At 43.5% G+C, this 17067-nt stretch overlaps 1 protein-coding gene and 1 long non-coding RNA gene across 2 annotated transcripts in view; one reads left to right on the plus strand and one right to left on the minus strand.

The window, feature by feature from the left end:
• LOC137334269 (uncharacterized) overlaps positions 1–6562 on the minus strand; it is a 105387-nt gene extending 98825 nt beyond the window's left edge. Inside the window, exon 1 of the long non-coding RNA XR_010966120.1 lies at positions 6525–6562. This is a non-coding gene — a long non-coding RNA (uncharacterized lncRNA). The remainder of the gene's footprint in view (positions 1–6524) is intronic.
• The window catches only part of LOC137334268 (protein bassoon-like), a 379103-nt gene that overhangs the window by 60419 nt on the left and 301617 nt on the right, over positions 1–17067 (plus strand). The gene's annotated exons all lie outside the window — the stretch shown is intronic.

Raw genomic sequence — 17067 nt, forward strand, 5'->3', positions numbered from 1 at the left:
ATAGGAGCAGGAGTAGGCTATGCGGCCCCTTGAGCCTGCTCCACCATTCAGTAAGATCACGGCTGATCTTCAACCTCAACTCTTCTTTCCCACCCGATATCCATATTCCTTGATTCCCTTAGAGTTCAAAAATCTATCGATCTCATCCTTGAACATACTTATCGATTGAGCTGACTTCTGGGTTCCCCAGTGATGCGTCCAGGTGCGCGCGCGCCTCCCAAATGCAGGAGTCCCACAGGCAATTAAAGCCGGCGGGATGATAATTTGCATAGTTTCTCCGATAGTTGAGGTACTTGAACTACTTGATTGACTAGACATTTTGGCAGGGGTGCGATCTTGAAGGATCCTCAGCGTGTTTCCCGTGCTGTGGGAAACACTCCCTGTTGCAACAGACGTGTTTCAGCCAGCAGCCAGTGGGAGATGCAAATGCTTATTTGACAGGTGGGGAGAAAATGTCATTTATTGCAGCAGGGCACTCTGTCACTTCAGACAAAGTTTTGGCTGCAAGACCTTTGTGTTTTCACTCAAAATTCTTACTTTCCACCCAAAACTCTGCTGTGCAAACATATTTAACTACTTTGCGGACCCTCTCAAACTCACACCGTCAGGATGGGTGGGCGCCACAGCTGCATTCACCACTTCATCCAAGGACGAGCAACATCACCAGCCTCACCAGGCACGGCGTTCATCTCCGCCACGTGGAGCTCCACGACACAGTGCTGCGCCACAGGCACCTGCACAAGAGCATGGAGGGCAACAACAGAGAGAGTGACATCGCAGGAGGCACTACCCTTACAACAGGGTCTACAGACCAAGGCTCAGCTTCCTGGACCTCTCTCAGGAGCAGTGCATACGGAGGTTCAGAGGCAGTAGCCAGGTAGCGGCAGACATCTGCAGCCTTCTTCATTTCGAGCTGCTCCCGGCTGGGCCAAGCAATGTCTCCTTACCTGTAGCTGTTAAAGTCACCACTACCCTCAACTTCTTCACCTCCGGATCATTTCAGGGTGCCACCAGGGACATCGCCGGGGTCTCTCAGTCGTCTGCACATAAGTGCATAAGGCAGGTCACCGACGGCTTGTTTCGCAGGGCCTTGCACTACGTCAACTTCCCCATGGACGACCTCAGCCAGACGGAGAGGGCAGTGAGATTCCACGCTGTGGCTGGCTTCCCACGGGTGAAGGGTGTAATCAATTACACCCATATTGCAATATGAACACCTTCACATGAGCCAGGACTGTTCATCAACAGGAAGGGCTATTACTCCATCAACCCTCAGCTCATTTGTGACCACCACAATAGATTCCTTCACGTATGCGCCAGATACCCTGGCAGCTGCCACGATTCCTTCATCCTTCGGGAGTCCAACATCCCGCCCCTCTTCCACGCACGGAACACCTGTAAGGGCTGGCTCCTCTGGGACAAGCGATACCCGCTGCACACGTGGCTCATGTCACCTCTGAGGAACCCCAACACCGAGCAACAGCGTCGATATAACGACAGCCTCATTGCTACCAGGTCTACAATTGAACATGCTATAGGACTATAGGGCTGCTCAAGATGCGCTTCAGGTGCATTGATCGTTCTGGGGGAGCGCTTCAATATGCACCAGACAGAGTGGGATGCATTATAGTCGTGTGTTGTGCCTTGCACAACATGGCACAACAGAGAGGGATGCCGCTTGAGGAGGCCCCATCCACATCTGCGGCCCACATTGAGGAGGAGACAGAGGAGGAGGAGCAGGAGCAAATCATGGGCAGAACAGCGGCTCACCTGGCTGCTCGTGAGGCCAGGGAGTCACTGATATGTGAACAGTTCTCCTAACATCAGACAGTGTGAAGAGTCCAGTCCTCACACCACCTGGATAGAGCAGCGCCCACGCCAGCCCCCGCCACTCCCTGCACAAAACAGTCCTGCAACTACACATACACCCACTGTAGAGTGATCCAATGGGTGGCATCAAGTGTCGGCGTTCATGGTGAACCTCATGAAAGGGCTTTATTACAGAAGCCAGTCAAGCATGACCAAGACGTGGCAGTAGTGGTGACAATAATAATATTTAATGTGAGTTTAACAAAAAGCAAACATAAATAAAAAAAAATGAGCAACCGTCAAACACCTTGTGCATCCCCTTCGTGCTTTCAAAATCTTCGCCTTTCGCTTCCGATTACTTCTACGTGGTGCATCCCCTGTGGTTGCAGCAGAGGTAGTGGCAGGTTGCTCTTGTTTATGCCCTGACCGATTAGATGCTTTGGGCCCAAGCCCTGTGGGTTTTGGTGCCCGTGAGGGCCCCTCCAAAGACTGCTCCACCTGCACCTTTGCAGGGGCAGACATGGCCACCTGGAGAAGAGGCAGCATTACAGTTACTGGTTGAGAGGGGGCAACGGGTGAGACGTGGGGGCGCTTTGAGTGGCATCCCCACTTCCATGTCCCCTTCTGCCATCATCCCTCCCCTGGGCCAGGCCAACACCACTCCTACCACCCTGTTGGACAACTGTTTGGAAGACATGTGTGAAACCTTGTAAGGCCAGTGCTAGTGTATCTGCCTGCCTGTTTAAGGCGGCAGAATGTTGTTCACCCTGAGTCCGAACGGCCGTTGTCAGGGCCTGAATGGACTGATTTGTGAGCCGTGCTTGAAGCTCCGTGGCGGCTAGCCTTCCCTCCATCGCAGACATTCCTGCACTTAACTGTGACACTATCTCAGTGATGCCCTCGAGAATTATAAAATATTTCTTTAAATGTTCACCATTGCTTATCTACCATCATAGCTTTTAATCTAATTTCCCAATCAACCTTAGCCAATTTGCCCCCTGTTTAAGTTTAAGATTCTAGTTTCCGACTTAGGTACTTTACTCTTGAACTCAATGTGAAATTCTAAAATATTATGATCACTCCTCCCCAGAGGATCCCTTACTTTGAGATTACTCATTAATCCTGTCTCATTTACCCAGCCACATAAATACTGTGGCTACAAGAGCAGGTCAGAGGCTGGGTATTCTGCGGTGAGTGACTCACCTCCTAACTCCCCAAAGCCTTTCCACCATCTACAAGGCACAAGTCAAGAGTGTGGTGTAATACTTTCCACTTGCCTGGATGAGTGCAGCTCCAACAACACTCAAGAAGCTCGACACCATCCAGGACAAAGCAATCCGCTTGATTGGCACCCCATCCACTACCCTGAACACTCACTCCCTTTACCACCGGTGCACCGTGGCTGCAGTGTATACCATCCACAGGATGCACTGCAGCAACTCGCCAAGGCTTCTTCGACAGCACATCCCAAACCCGTGACCTCTACCACCTAGAAGGACAAGGGCAGCAGGCACATGGGAACAACGCCACCTGCACGTTCCCCTCCAAGTCACACACTATCCCGACTTGGAAATATATCGCCGTTCCTTCATTGTCACTGGGTCAAAATCCTGGAACTCCCTTCCTAACAGCACTGTGGGAGAACCTTCACCACACGGACTGCAGCAGTCCCCCACAATTATTGCATTACCTTTGTTACAAGCTCCCATTATTTCATGATTAATACTTTGTCTAACCATATAACTACTGTTAGGGGCCCACAAACTGCTCCCACCAATGTTTTCTGCCCCTTGTTATTTCTTATCTCCACCCATACTGATTCAACTTCCCGATCGTCCGAGCCAAGATCCTTTCTCACTACTGTCTTTATGTCATCTTTCATTATCAGGGCACCCCCCACTCCCTTTTTCATTATGTTTGTCTTTTCGAAAAGTCAAGTACCCTGGAACATTTAGTTCTCAACCTTGCTCACTTTGCAACCACGTCTCAGTAATGGCTACTAGATCAAACCCATTTATCTCTATTTGTACCATTAATTCATCTAACTTGTTACGAATGCTTCGTGCATTCAGATAAAGGGCCTTTAATTTTAACTTCTTACTATTTTCCTTGATTTGACCTTGTTCACTGATGCACTATTACCTTTGAACTCTCTGTCCCTTCCTGACAGTCTGTTTATTTTGATCCAAATCGCTACACTGCTGTATGGCCTTGACTTTTCTCTTTAGATTTATAAATTTACTCTTACCTGAACCCCCCCTCCCCCTCCTTTTTAGTTTAAAGCCCCATCTACCGCCCTACTCATTCGATTCACCAGGACACTAGTCCCAGCCCAGCTTAAGTGGAGCCTGTCCCAATGGGTCAAAATCCTGGAACTCCCTTCCTAACAGCACTGTGGGAGAACCGTCACCACACGGACTGCAGCGGTTCAAGAAGGCGACTCACCACCACCTTCTCAAGGGCAATTAGGGATGGGCAATAAATGCTGGCCTCGCCAGCGACGCCCACATCCCCATAAACGAATTAAAAAAAACTTTCCCCAGTACTGGTGCCAGTGCCCCCTCTCTGATCTGTTTCACCCTATGCCAATTTGCACATGGCTCAGGTAGTAGACCAGAGATTATTACCTTTTGAAGTTCTGCTTATTAATTTGGACCCTAGCTCCTCAAACTCCCTCATTCCTATTTTTACCTCTATCGTTGGTTCCTACGTGGACCACAACAACTGGATCCTCCCCCCATGCTCCAAGTTCTTCTCCAGCTGAGAGGAGATATCCTTAGCCCTGGCACTGGACAGGCAACACAGCCTTCAGGACTCCTGGTCGCAGCTGCAGAGAACAGTATCCATGCCCCCTGATTATACTATCCCCTACCACTACCACATTCCTTTTTCCTCCCCCTACTTGAATGGCCTCCTGTACCACGGTGCCATAGTCAAATTGCCCAACCTCTCTGCAGTCTTTGTTCTCACCTGCACAGGTAGCAAGTACCCCATACCTGTTGGACAAAGTCAAAGGCTGAGGCTCCTCCATCACTATATCCTGGGTCCCCATACCTGCCTGACTAGCAGTCACATCCTTCTGTCCCTGACCACTGACCACATCTAAACTTCTAATTAACCTAAGGGGTGTGACACTCTCCTGGATCAAAGTGTCCAGATAACCTACTCTAATGCATCGCAATGTCTGCAGCTCGGACTCCAGCTCAACAACTCTGAACCGAAGTTCCTCCAGTTGCAGACACTTACTGCAGATGTGGTTGCTCGGGATCTCACTGGTCTCCACCAACTCCCACATGCTGCAGTTATGACGTAGCACCTGCCCTGCCATCCCTATCTAACCTTGTTTTATATATTTAATTAATCAAAGTTTTTATGTAATTAATTGACTTGGTTTATTTTTAGTTTTTTTAAAAAAACTAATTAATTTATGTACTGGTCAGAAAAGTAAAAGCCCATAGGATCCAAGGGAAAGTGGCAAGTTGTATCCAAAATTGGCTCAGTGGCAGGAAGCAAAGTGTAATGGTCGGGTGTTTTTGTGACTGGAAGGCTGTTTCCAGTGGGGTTCCACAGGGTTCAATAGTAGGTCCCTTGCTTTTTGTGGTCTATATTAATGATTTAGACATAAATGTAAGGGGCATGATTAAGAAGTTTGCAGATGATACTAAAATTGGCCATGTGATGGATGGTGAGGAAGAAAGCTGTAGACTGCAGGAAGATATCAATGGACTGGTCAGGTGGGCAGAAAAGTGGCAAATGGAATTCAATCTGGAGAAGTGTGAGGTACTGCATTTGGGGAGGGCATACAAAGCAAGAGAATACACAATAAATGGGAGGATACTGAGAGATGTAGAGGAACAGAGGGACCTTGGAGTTCATGTCCACAGATCCCTGAAGGTAGCTGGACAGGTAGATAAGGTGGTTAAAAAGGCATACGGGATACTTTCATTTATTAGCCGAGGCATAGAATATAAGAGCAGGGAGGTTATGCTAGAACTGTATAAAACATTAGTTGGGCCACAGCTTGAGTACTGCACACAGTTCTGGTTACCACATTACAGAAAAGATGTGATTGCACTAAAGAGGGTACAGAGGAGATTTACGAGGATTGCCAGGACTGGAGAATTTTAGCTATGAGGAAAGATTGGATAGGCTGGGGTGTTTTCATTGGAACAGAGGAAGCTGAGGGGTGATTTAATTGAAGTGTATAAAATTATGAGGGGAGTGGATAGGAAGGACCTATTTCCCTTATCAGGGGGGTCAGTGACCAGGGGGCATAGATTTAAAGTAATTGGTAGAAGGATTAGAGGGGAGCTAAGGAGAAATGTTTTCACCCAGAGGGTGGTGGGGGTCTGGAACTCACTGTCTGAAAGGGTGATAGAGGCAGAAACCCTCAACTCATTTAAAAAGTACTTGGATGCACACTTGAAGTGCCGTAACCTACAGGGCTACGGACAAAGTGCTGGAAAGTGGGATTAAGCTGGATAGCTCTTTTTTGGCCGGCATGGACACGATGGGCTGAATGACCTCCTTCGGTATTGTAACTTTCTATGATTCTATACTTTAAACTAATTTCCGGCTCTTTTTAACTGTTTAGTTTTAAGACTTTTTAACCAACACTAACAGACTAACCACTAAAAACACTAACCACCACTAAAGACACTAACCACTAAACACAACAAGCACTTAAAACACTTACCAATAAACTGAATACTTACACTGATTTACCCTCGGTGCTCGTCTGTGATGTCAGTTTTTGTCTTTTCTTGATTTTTTTTTGATTTCACTGCTCAGGTCTGCTCTCGCTGTGCATTTTATTGGCCCTCAGGTCCGCTCTTACCACTCCTTTTATTGATCTCCTCTCTTCTTCCCTTCCCAGATATAAAGATAATATAAAGAGGAGTCAGTATTGTTCTTTGAGTGTCTGGGAGTTGATCCAGTAATTGCTGATATATTTGATGATAAATAGCAGGGTTTTCAACTTTCCTATCCTCTACAGATATACACATAACCCAACTAGCTATTGACTTGTATTTGTGTGCTGTACAATACTGTTATCAGATGAGTCTGAGACCATTGGATTGAGTGATGTGTTATCTGATCTTTTGCTGATAGTCCTCAAGACCTAATGTTCTGGTGCAAAGTCATACTGGGCCAGATTTTGCTGAAAAAATAATGGCGTCTGAACAATGCACGCCGTTATTAATGTGCAAATCGGCCAGCAACTTGTAGCGAGGAAGCGATACCTCATGAATTGCAAATCGCCACAAGTTGCTGGCCATTTTACGCCGCTTCACCGTTAGCTTCGCGAAAACAGCATCTCGTGCTTAACTTCCCTGTGTTTTTTATGAAGTTGCTGTATTTGCACATTAATTGCCCATTAAACTCGCCACAGAAAGTTGAGTCTAGTAATTAACAGCGTATTTACCCTTTTAACAAAGTGATAATTGTTAATAACAGCCAATCAACCTCTCTTCCTCAAAATGAACAATTATAAGTGTGAAGTCTCATTCCTTCAGGTTGTGAATTATTTTAGGAGTTTTTAAAAATGTCAAATTTAAAATTTCAGGTTTACATTTTTTTCATACTTTTACTTTCTGTCTCTTTTCTCCCTCATAATCCAATCTTTCTTTCCCTTTATTTCTCTTTCTGTACCTGATTCAACATTGAATTCATCCTCTAATTCACCCTCCTTCTCAGTCCTTCCTCTGTTTATTTCTCAATCCTTTAATCTCATTGGTTAAGGAGATACCCTGTTTGTCCCGTTGTTCACCAAGGTCCCAGAAGCTTTGTTGCCCTCGCTGCGCCATTATCAGCTTGCACTTCCAGCAACTTTGTGGGCATTTTTTAAAAACCTGAACGTGCACGAACAAGTCTAACTACCAGGGCACGCTATGAGATGGCACGCTATGAGATGCCCCGCTCCAGCAAAATCTGGGCTATTGTGTCTAGCGGCTGCAGAGGGGAGCTGGTATATGTTTTCTCTGCAGGAACTATATGTATGAATTGCTTCCTTTCCATGCGCAGTACAGTGGATTAGAAACACGACTTGTTACTAAAATTGGCAAAGTTGTCAAGAGGAGAAAAAAATGATTGCTTTTAAAACCAAGCTGAGTGACCTTTGAGAGTAGATATTTTGATCACACTTAACACCCATTTATGTAATTTACTTAATAAAAAACTTACTTGAATGCTAGGGTAGAATGTGAAATGTACCACGGAGTGGCAGAAGTTATCATGCAGTGGGGAAAATGCATTGATCTTTGTCAAGAAGCTTAGTTATTGCATGTAAAATACTGTAATTCGGAATTTAAATCCATGTTTTTAGTACAATTGCCAAGTTGAATTTCTTGCCAAGATTTCCCACGATATGGTCACTCCCTTTTTTAAAACTACATTTTGAGACATTTTGGCACAGAGCACTTAGATAATTTGTGTTGATCTTCTGCCACCAGATTATACCGGTGTGCCTTGTAAATATTGTAGAATAGCAAATCTACAGAATGATATGCAGTCCTAGTGATAATGCAGTGGTAATATGATTATTTTTGAAAAGGGATCCACAAATGGAATAGGGGTAATAATTAAAATAAATTATATCCATACAGCCTGCATGGAGTGATGTTTTGTAGAGTTTAAAACGATCCTGTTTCCATTGGGTCTGGTTGGATCTGTATATTAGAACATTTAAGGGTAAATTTTCAGGTCACAATGTAGATGTGGTAGGATCGGATTCCATTAGGCATTTTGCTTGCCGGTTCTGAGAAAGACCGACTTTCACGATCATGATCTTCCAAGATGTGGCACTGGAAACACATTGGAGGGATTGATGAAATTATAGCCGTTATCAGCCCTAATAGGGCTGCAGCCAACATTTAATGAGATGCGGCCACTAGAAGGTAAGTATGGGGTTAAACATTTATAGTGGGGAAAGAAATAACTGGTAAAAATCAATGAGTGGCTAAACAAACATGGAGACAGGATATTGTACATAAGGGAAAGTGATGGAGTGAAGCAGCATCCAAATTGCTGTTTGGCTGGCAGAGAGGATATGCTACTGCCTGAGATGGATGTGAAGAAAGTTGCGTTGTTTGGCTTTCAAGGACACTCGCCCAAGAGGACAGCAATGCAACCCACCTGGCAGTAGATGGCATTCAGAATCAATGCTTTAGGAAACTGTCATGGTAAGGCTACCAAACAGTACCATTTACCAGATGGATCCCCTAGACTTGCCTACTGCAGAGTGTTGCCTGTCAACCTTTTGCACATTCACTGCTAACACATGCTAACGCTTTACATAACCTTCCAGCATTTTCATTACTTCTCATGCATATGCATATTCCAGCAGGGCACACATTCAAATTGCAAAGTGGAATTGAAAATCTTATTGTGCTCATATCTTCAAAGACTTTGTTATATAATATCATTGTAACTCATTTGGCTGCACGGTCATTTATTGACATGCAAAATGGGCTACATTGATGTAGTAAGAGGTCACAGGTAAGGAATAATGTTACAGAAGAGGAGAAGGTGTTTCATTCTGGATCTAAAAAGTGTAAGAACAGCACTGATACTCTCCGTTTTTTTGGGGGTATCTGACACGCACGGAAGTCCATCATCATGCTTGGGCATCTCAAAATCAAACTACTGAGAAATCCACATCAGTAATGTTTATTTCTTTGATAGGGCATGCTTAGGATAACACACCACTTACTTAAGCACAGAGAACTTAGACATAGTTAGGCAAGAACCAAAGCTTGGCAATCCCTTTCAAGCATGTAGAGTGATACTGCTGGAGTTTAGATAGCTAAGACTGCAGCTTACCAACACAGAGCCAATTGCTTGTCCAGCTGGAACCACCCTACTCTTTAAGAAACTGGCATTCAGGAATATCTGGAGTCTCGTGGGAAGAATTCTAGCGCCCCCACCCCACCCCCTTTCAAACTAGCACAGATCCATCATGTCATCAAACCATGTCAAACTAGAATAAGTTTGATTATTTGCTAGATAGACAGCAGGTACCCTCCCAAACAATATGGTGAACAACCCACTTCATCATAAAATGTGTGTGTGCATTGCCGCCATTCTCCTGAGCACATTGACACACACACCATACCCAACAAATGGTGATTTTATCAGTCAGGTGTGGAGCTGCAGCAGCAGCTGTTTGCCTCTCTGCAACTCAATCAAGATAAGCGTGCAACCCTTCTGTTGCATGATTAGGAGCTTCAAACCATGAACGCGAACTGTTTGGACATGTCTTATATGCCATAAACTTAATATGCATTAAGACTTTCTGTCATTGAAGAGAGACAAGAAAGACCAGGTTATCACTTTGTTTAAGATGATGAATGATGTACACTAGATCCCCAGACAACTCTGCCAACAACACATTATAGCCTGTGAAAAGAATGCCACAAGTCTTTCAGAAATGATTAGAACAGGCAATCTGAGACCTTTCATTATGATGCCATTAAATGCATCCTTGATGAAGAAATAAAATAGAATGGATGATGATGGACAACTGTGCCTGATACTTTGCCTCACATTTAAAAGCACAGAATTTCACCAAAAATTAGTTATTCCATTGGTGTGTTCGCACTAGATTTCATCAACCAAAATGGGTTACAAAGTTATATTTAGAATAGGTTATAATCTTTGTCTTGCAATGTGTTATCAATTGATGACTTCCTAGACTACAAGAGTAAAATTCATGTGGTTGGCATGGTCATCAGAACCGTGAGATTGTCTTGCAGGCTGTAATTTATTCCAGCTCAGCTTTATGTAGTCAATGCAGGGCATGTTGTTCACTGACAAAAGGTTGTCAGGACTGTGGCACCTGCCATATCTGGCATTTGAAGTCTTTGTCCCTTATTCTAAAACCTGTTCATAATGAAGTTCTACAGTTTTTGTATGCCTGGAAGTGTTTGTGATTAAAAGATGTATCCTATATGATTGCTAAATGGCTTCAGTGCGATCCGAGACATTTAACTTTATCCCCTCCTCAGCTTTTGATGCTTTCTACGTGTACCCTTTCTGCTGGGTCATAATATTTCAATTTTTCAAACAATTTTTCTTGTATAGCTGAAGCCTGCTTGGCGGAAGTATTTTATTTATTACTGTACAGTTGTGGTACCTGTGATTAATCAGCATATTAATTATATAACATCCCAATAGCCCATTACTCATTCCCATTTTAAACAGGGTGCTGTCTTCAGGAAAGTCTTTCGTTGTTCATAAATACATAATAGAGTAACATAAATTGTGTCACAATGCCTTATTATAGCAGCTGTGCATGATGTCTTTGTGAAACAATGACACACTCTTCTGCTACTCCTACTTTCCTACACTTTTTCACGAAACCCCAATAATCAGATCAATTATCTGAAGAAATATTCCCTGTAGGTATATTGATGACAAATCACGATAAGCAACCAAACAAGAAAACATTTTACAAAGAAGAAAATTGTATCAATTCCCTTGAACAGTGCAGACGCTGGTAGCATACAGAACATAGAATGGTGCACTGTGCTGCAATTTACAGCTAAAAATGAAATGTTTGAGTGCTTTGACTATGTCCCTGGAAAAATGATTGATTTTAAAGGTTGTTCAGAGTTTAGCTCAGAGCATTAGTGAAGGTCTTGGAATTGGTTGTATATCTCAGCTGCACTTGCTTTGTGAGCAGGGAGAAAAATAGCTTATCCTCCAAAATAATAAGTCAGTTGTGTACATCATGAATCAAGATCTTCCTTTTGTAAAGGCCTCCATTTGCAAGTTTTCCATGGTGGCATGACTGAGATTAGAGAATTCAAGGAGCTCCTTTTGGGTCATCTATCAATTTTTTAAAAAGTCCAAGAGAAAGTACCGTTAGGACCTGCTCTAGTCCTGGTATCTGGAACAGCAAAAACAAATCACACTTGTTATCCTCGTTTTTGGAAATGCATAATTTCTCCAAACTTTGTTGGATCCCAACAAGAAGGCTGTGCTGACTCATGGCAGGGCCTGTACTTGAAATATCTTCTGGAAAAGCTAACTTCTCTGTAGGCTTGTGACATCAAGGCTGAAAGCTTGTAAATGTTCAGAAACTGAGGCTGGATAGTAATGGGAATATAACAACTGATCTTAGTGTTGCTAGAAGGAAGAACCAAAGTCCATGTTTGCTTTCCAATGTGCCTTGTTAGAAATGTATGCATGTATAGATATCAGATCTGAACAGGATCAGGCCCAGCTATGATGCTCTACCATAGCGGAATAACCAGCAGACATGCTCTGGCTCAAGTGTTAATAATGGCCACTTGGACAAAGTACTGGAGTGCAACCAGTGTCATTAGAACCATATCCCAGCACGAATCACTGCCTGCACGAGGGTAAGGAGATACAAGTGGGTACAAACATCTGAAATCTGCTAATTGGAAATTGCAGGTAATTTGAAAGAAAGAAGTAAATAAATTCAAGAGAAAGCATTGTTCACATCAACACACGGCTGACTTCTGTAAGGAAATTACACATTTTTTTTTGGGGGGGGCCTTTGGTTTGGTTGAACAAAGCAATAAACGTGAAGCGCTGTGGAGATGCTCTTCTGTCTGTGCTTTGAGTTTGTCAACCAATGTTCTAATACACTAATTTTAACATGGGTTGCCAACTCTCCAGGGTTCTCTAGGAATTTAAGATTAACCTTCCGGACACTGCTACAAGCAACTTGGAAGAAATGTCATAAAGGCATCAAAAATAATTGTTTTTTTTCATTTTCTTTGAACACATTTATTGGTTATAAAAAACTCTATTGGAGAAGGGAAAAAAGACTGACAAGGATCATCCAATTGGATAACAAAGAGTCTGTTTGCTTTCCAATTGGTGTGAAAGGCAGTGCACTATGGGGATGGATATGTCGGGCGACCAATGTTGGGGACAGGATGGGACGGTGGGAGGCAGGAGGTTATGTGATGAAACCTCCAACCAGAGTTGGCAACCATAATTTCAACACGTAAAAGATTAGTGCAGACCTGTCCAATCTTACATGTATAATATTTTGAAATTTCTTAAACGATAAATTAGGCACGTTAATCTTTTGAGATGTAATAAGCATCAGAGTTTAATGTTAATGAATAGTGGTAGTTGCAGGATGTGTAACATTCTTGCTGTTTGGATGCTTTAAAAAAACAAAAAAGTGACATTTTACCATGCTCTCCCCTTTTAATGATGAGGCAAAACCCTGCTGACTGCATTTGAAGTGATGGATGGGCAAATGGCTTGTTCACAATGCTCTGAAATCATTGGGAATGAATTTTTAAGAGGCATCAGTTGATCTCTCAAGGCATTGCTTGAGGACAAAGAAGTGTCTTCCTGTAACTGTCTCTCTGCTTCTTTTGCACTAATTATTGCTGTATCTCTATGTATCTGCCTGTCTGTCTGTATTTCTCTATGGCTCTCACTCACTTTTTGCATTGTGGCCACCTGTATCTCTCTGGGTAAGCAGAAAGCACCAGATTGGAAGTGGGTACTGGGTTTAGATATGTAAGTATGTCCAAAAGGTGCTGCAGCTAATGGGTGACAGAGAATGCAGGGGTGGGAGGAAGTGAAGATACGATTGAGAAGGACTAGAGTGGCTGCTTCCAGAAGAAAACAGGTGATTTGGTTGGTGCATGGGAGGAATTTGCTGGAGGGGGCTGCAACCGATAAGAACATAAGAGATAGGAGCAGGAATAGGCCATTTGGCCCTTTGAGCCTGCTCCGCCATTTAATGAGATCATGGCTGATCTGATTCTGGCCTCAACTCCATTTTCCCACCTGTTCCCCATATCCTTTGACTCCCTTGCTGATCAAAAAATTGTCCAACTCAGCCTTGAATATATTCAATGACTCAGCCTCCACTGTTCTTTGGGGCAAAGAATTCCAAAGGTTCACAACCCTCAGAGAAGAAATTTCTCCTCATCTCCGTCTTAAATAGGCGACCCCTTATTCTGAGAGTATGCTCCCTAGTTCTTGATTCCCCTATGAGGGGAAACATCCTCTCAGCATTTACCCTGTCAAGCCTCCTCAGAATCTTGTATGTTTCAATAAACGACAACAGTGGTCCCAGCACCGAACCCTGTGCAACACCACTTCCCACCATTTGCCAGTCTATATAGCGACCCTTAGCCCCATACTCTTTGTTTCTGTTTAGTCGCCATTCTGCTACCTGTCCCCTGACTCCGCATGCTCTGACCTTAGTCATGAGTCTACAATGCGGTACCTTAAAGGACCTTTTAAAAATCCAAATATATTACATCTTCTGCATTACCCTTGTCTACTCTTTCTGTTACTTATTCAAAGAATTCAATAAGGTTGGTCAAGCGTGACTTTCCCTCTGAAATCCGTGCTGATTGCTTTTTATTATAGTTTCATTTTCGAGATGTTTTTCTGTTACATCTTTGAGTAAGGATTCCATTATCTTTCCTATCACCAACATTAAGCTAACTGGTCTACAGTTCCCTGGACTTGTTCTAGCTCCCTTTTTAAATATAGGATTGACATTAGCTGTCCACCAGTCCTCTGGCACTATTCCCTTTGGTAATAAATTTTTATATATATGTAACAATGCCTCTGCTATCACTTCCCTAACTTTTAATATGCGCAGATGAAATCTACCTGGACCAGGAGTTTTATCCTCTCTAAGTTTGACTCATTGATCAATTATCTCCCTCCTTTCTATCTTAAATGTCTTCATATCTTTTTTGATCTTTTCTTCTAATGTCATGCCCACCTTGTTAGTCTCACTGATAAATCATGAGATGAAGTAACTATTCAATATTTCTGCCACTTCGCTGTCATTACCTGTGATCCCTTATTGTGCATCCCTTAGAGGCCCGATCCCTATCCTGATTTTTCTTTAGTTATTTATGTGTCTGTAGAATACTTTACTATTTCTTTTTATATTCCTTGATAATTTAATTTCATAGTTCCTCTTTGCTTTCCTAATTTTTTTTTACTTCTTTCCTAACCTCTTCGTATTCCCTTTTGTCGTCCTCTCCTTTATTGCCTATGTACTTAGAGTATGTCTTTTTTTTGTTTCAATTTTACCCTTACCTCTTTATTCATCCATGGTGTTTTATTATTGGCTAGTTTGTTCTTGCTTTTTAGAGGAATATATTGCTCCTGAACTCTCTTGATCACCATTTTAAATGTTTCCCACTGCTGTTCTATCTCTTTGTTTAAGAAGGGAGGCAGGGAAAAGCCTGGGAACTACAGACCGGTGAGCCTGACATCTGTAGTGGGTAAGTTGTTAGAGGGTATTCTGAGGGACAGGATCTACAGGCATTTGGAGAGGCAGGGACTAATTAGGAACAGTCAGCATGGTTTTGTGAGAGGAAAATCATGTCTCACGAATTTGATTGCGTTTTTTGAAGGGGTAACCAAGAAGATGGATGAGGGCTGTGCAGTAGACGTGGTCTACATGGACTTCAGCAAAGCCTTTGACAAGGTACCGCATGGTAGGTTGTTACATAAGGTTAAATCTCACGGGATCCAAGGTGAGGTAGCCAATTGGATACAAAATTGGCTTGACGACAGAAGACAGAGGGTGGTTGTAGAGGGTTGTTTTTCAAACTGGATGCCTGTGTCCAGCGGTGTGCCTCAGGGATCGGTGCTGGGTCCGCTGTTATTTGTTATTTATATTAATGATTTGGATGAGAATTTAGGAGGCATGGTTAGTAAGTTTGCAGATGACACCAAGATTGGTGGCATTGTGGACAGTGAAGAAGGTTATCTAGGATTGCAACGGGATCTTGATAAATTGGGCCAGTGGGCCGATGAATGGCAGATGGAGTTTAATTTAGATAAATGTGAGGTGATGCATTTTGGGAAATCAAATCGGGCCAGGACCTACTCCGTTAATGGTAGGGCATTGGGGAGAGTTATAGAACAAAGAGATCTAGGAGTACAGGTTCATAGCTCCTTAAAAGTGGAGTCACAGGTGGATAGGGTGGTGAAGAAGGCATTCGGCATGCTTGGTTTCATTGGTCAGAACATTGAATGCAGGAGTTGGGATGTCTTGTTGAAGTTGTACAGGGCATTGGTGAGGCCACACTTGGAGTACTGTGTACAGTTCTGGTCACCCGATTATAGAAAGGATATTATTAAACTAGAAAGAGTGCAAAAAAGATTTACTAGGATGCTACTGGGACTTGATGGTTTGACTTATAGGGAGAGGTTAGACAGACTGGGACTTTTTTCCCTGGAGAGTAGGAGGTTTAGGGGTGATCTTATAGAAGTCTATAAAATAATGAGGGGCATAGATAAGGTAGATAGTCAAAATCTTTTCCCAAAGGTAGGGGAGTCTATAACGAGGGGGCATAGATTTAAGGTGAGAGGGGAGAGATACAAAAGGGTCCAGCGGGGCAATTTTTTCACTCAAAGGGTGGTGAGTGTCTGGAACGAGCTGCCAGAGGCAGTAGTAGAGGCGGGTACAATTTTGTCTTTTAAAAAGCATTTGGACAGTTACATGGGTATAGAGGGATATGGGCCAAGTGCAGGAAATTGGGACTAGCTTAGTGGTATAAACTGGGCGACATGGACATGTTGGGCCGAAGGGCCTGTTTCCATGTTGTAACTTCTATGATTCTAAGATCTCCTCTCATTCTTCTAAACTCCAGTGAGTATAGGCCCAACCTGCTCAATCTTTCCTCATAAGAAAACCCTTCCATACCTGGAATCAACCTAGTGAACCTTCTCTGAATCGCCTCCAATGCAAGTATATCCTTCCTTAAATAAGGGAACCAAAACTGTACGCAGTACTCCAGGTGTGGTCTCACCAGCATCCTGTACAGTTGTAGCAAGACTTCCCTGCTTTTATACTTCATCCCCCTTGAAATAAAGGCCAATATTCCATTTGCCTTCCCAATTACTTGCTGCACCTGTATGCTAACTTTTTGTGTTTCATGGACGAGGAAACCCAAATCCCTTTGAACTGCAGCATTCTGTAGTCTTTCTCCATTTATATAATATTTTGCTTTTTTATTCTTCCTACCAAAGTAGATGACTTCACATTTTCCCACAAATCTACTCCATCGACCAAATTTTTGCCCACTCGCTTAACCTATCTGAATCCCTTTGCAGACACTTTAGGCTCAATTTTAGGGGGCAATTGCAGGTGCATTGGGGGCCGGGGGGGGGGCTCCGAAATTCGCGGAAATCCCGTTTGGATTCGGAAGCCGGCTCCAACCCGCCGACTTCAGAGATTCCCAGGGACCCACCTGTGTACGAGCGGGTGACCCGAAAACGGAA

This window comes from Heptranchias perlo, chromosome 17 (assembly GCF_035084215.1).
Source record: "Heptranchias perlo isolate sHepPer1 chromosome 17, sHepPer1.hap1, whole genome shotgun sequence".
NCBI lineage: Eukaryota > Metazoa > Chordata > Chondrichthyes > Hexanchiformes > Hexanchidae > Heptranchias > Heptranchias perlo.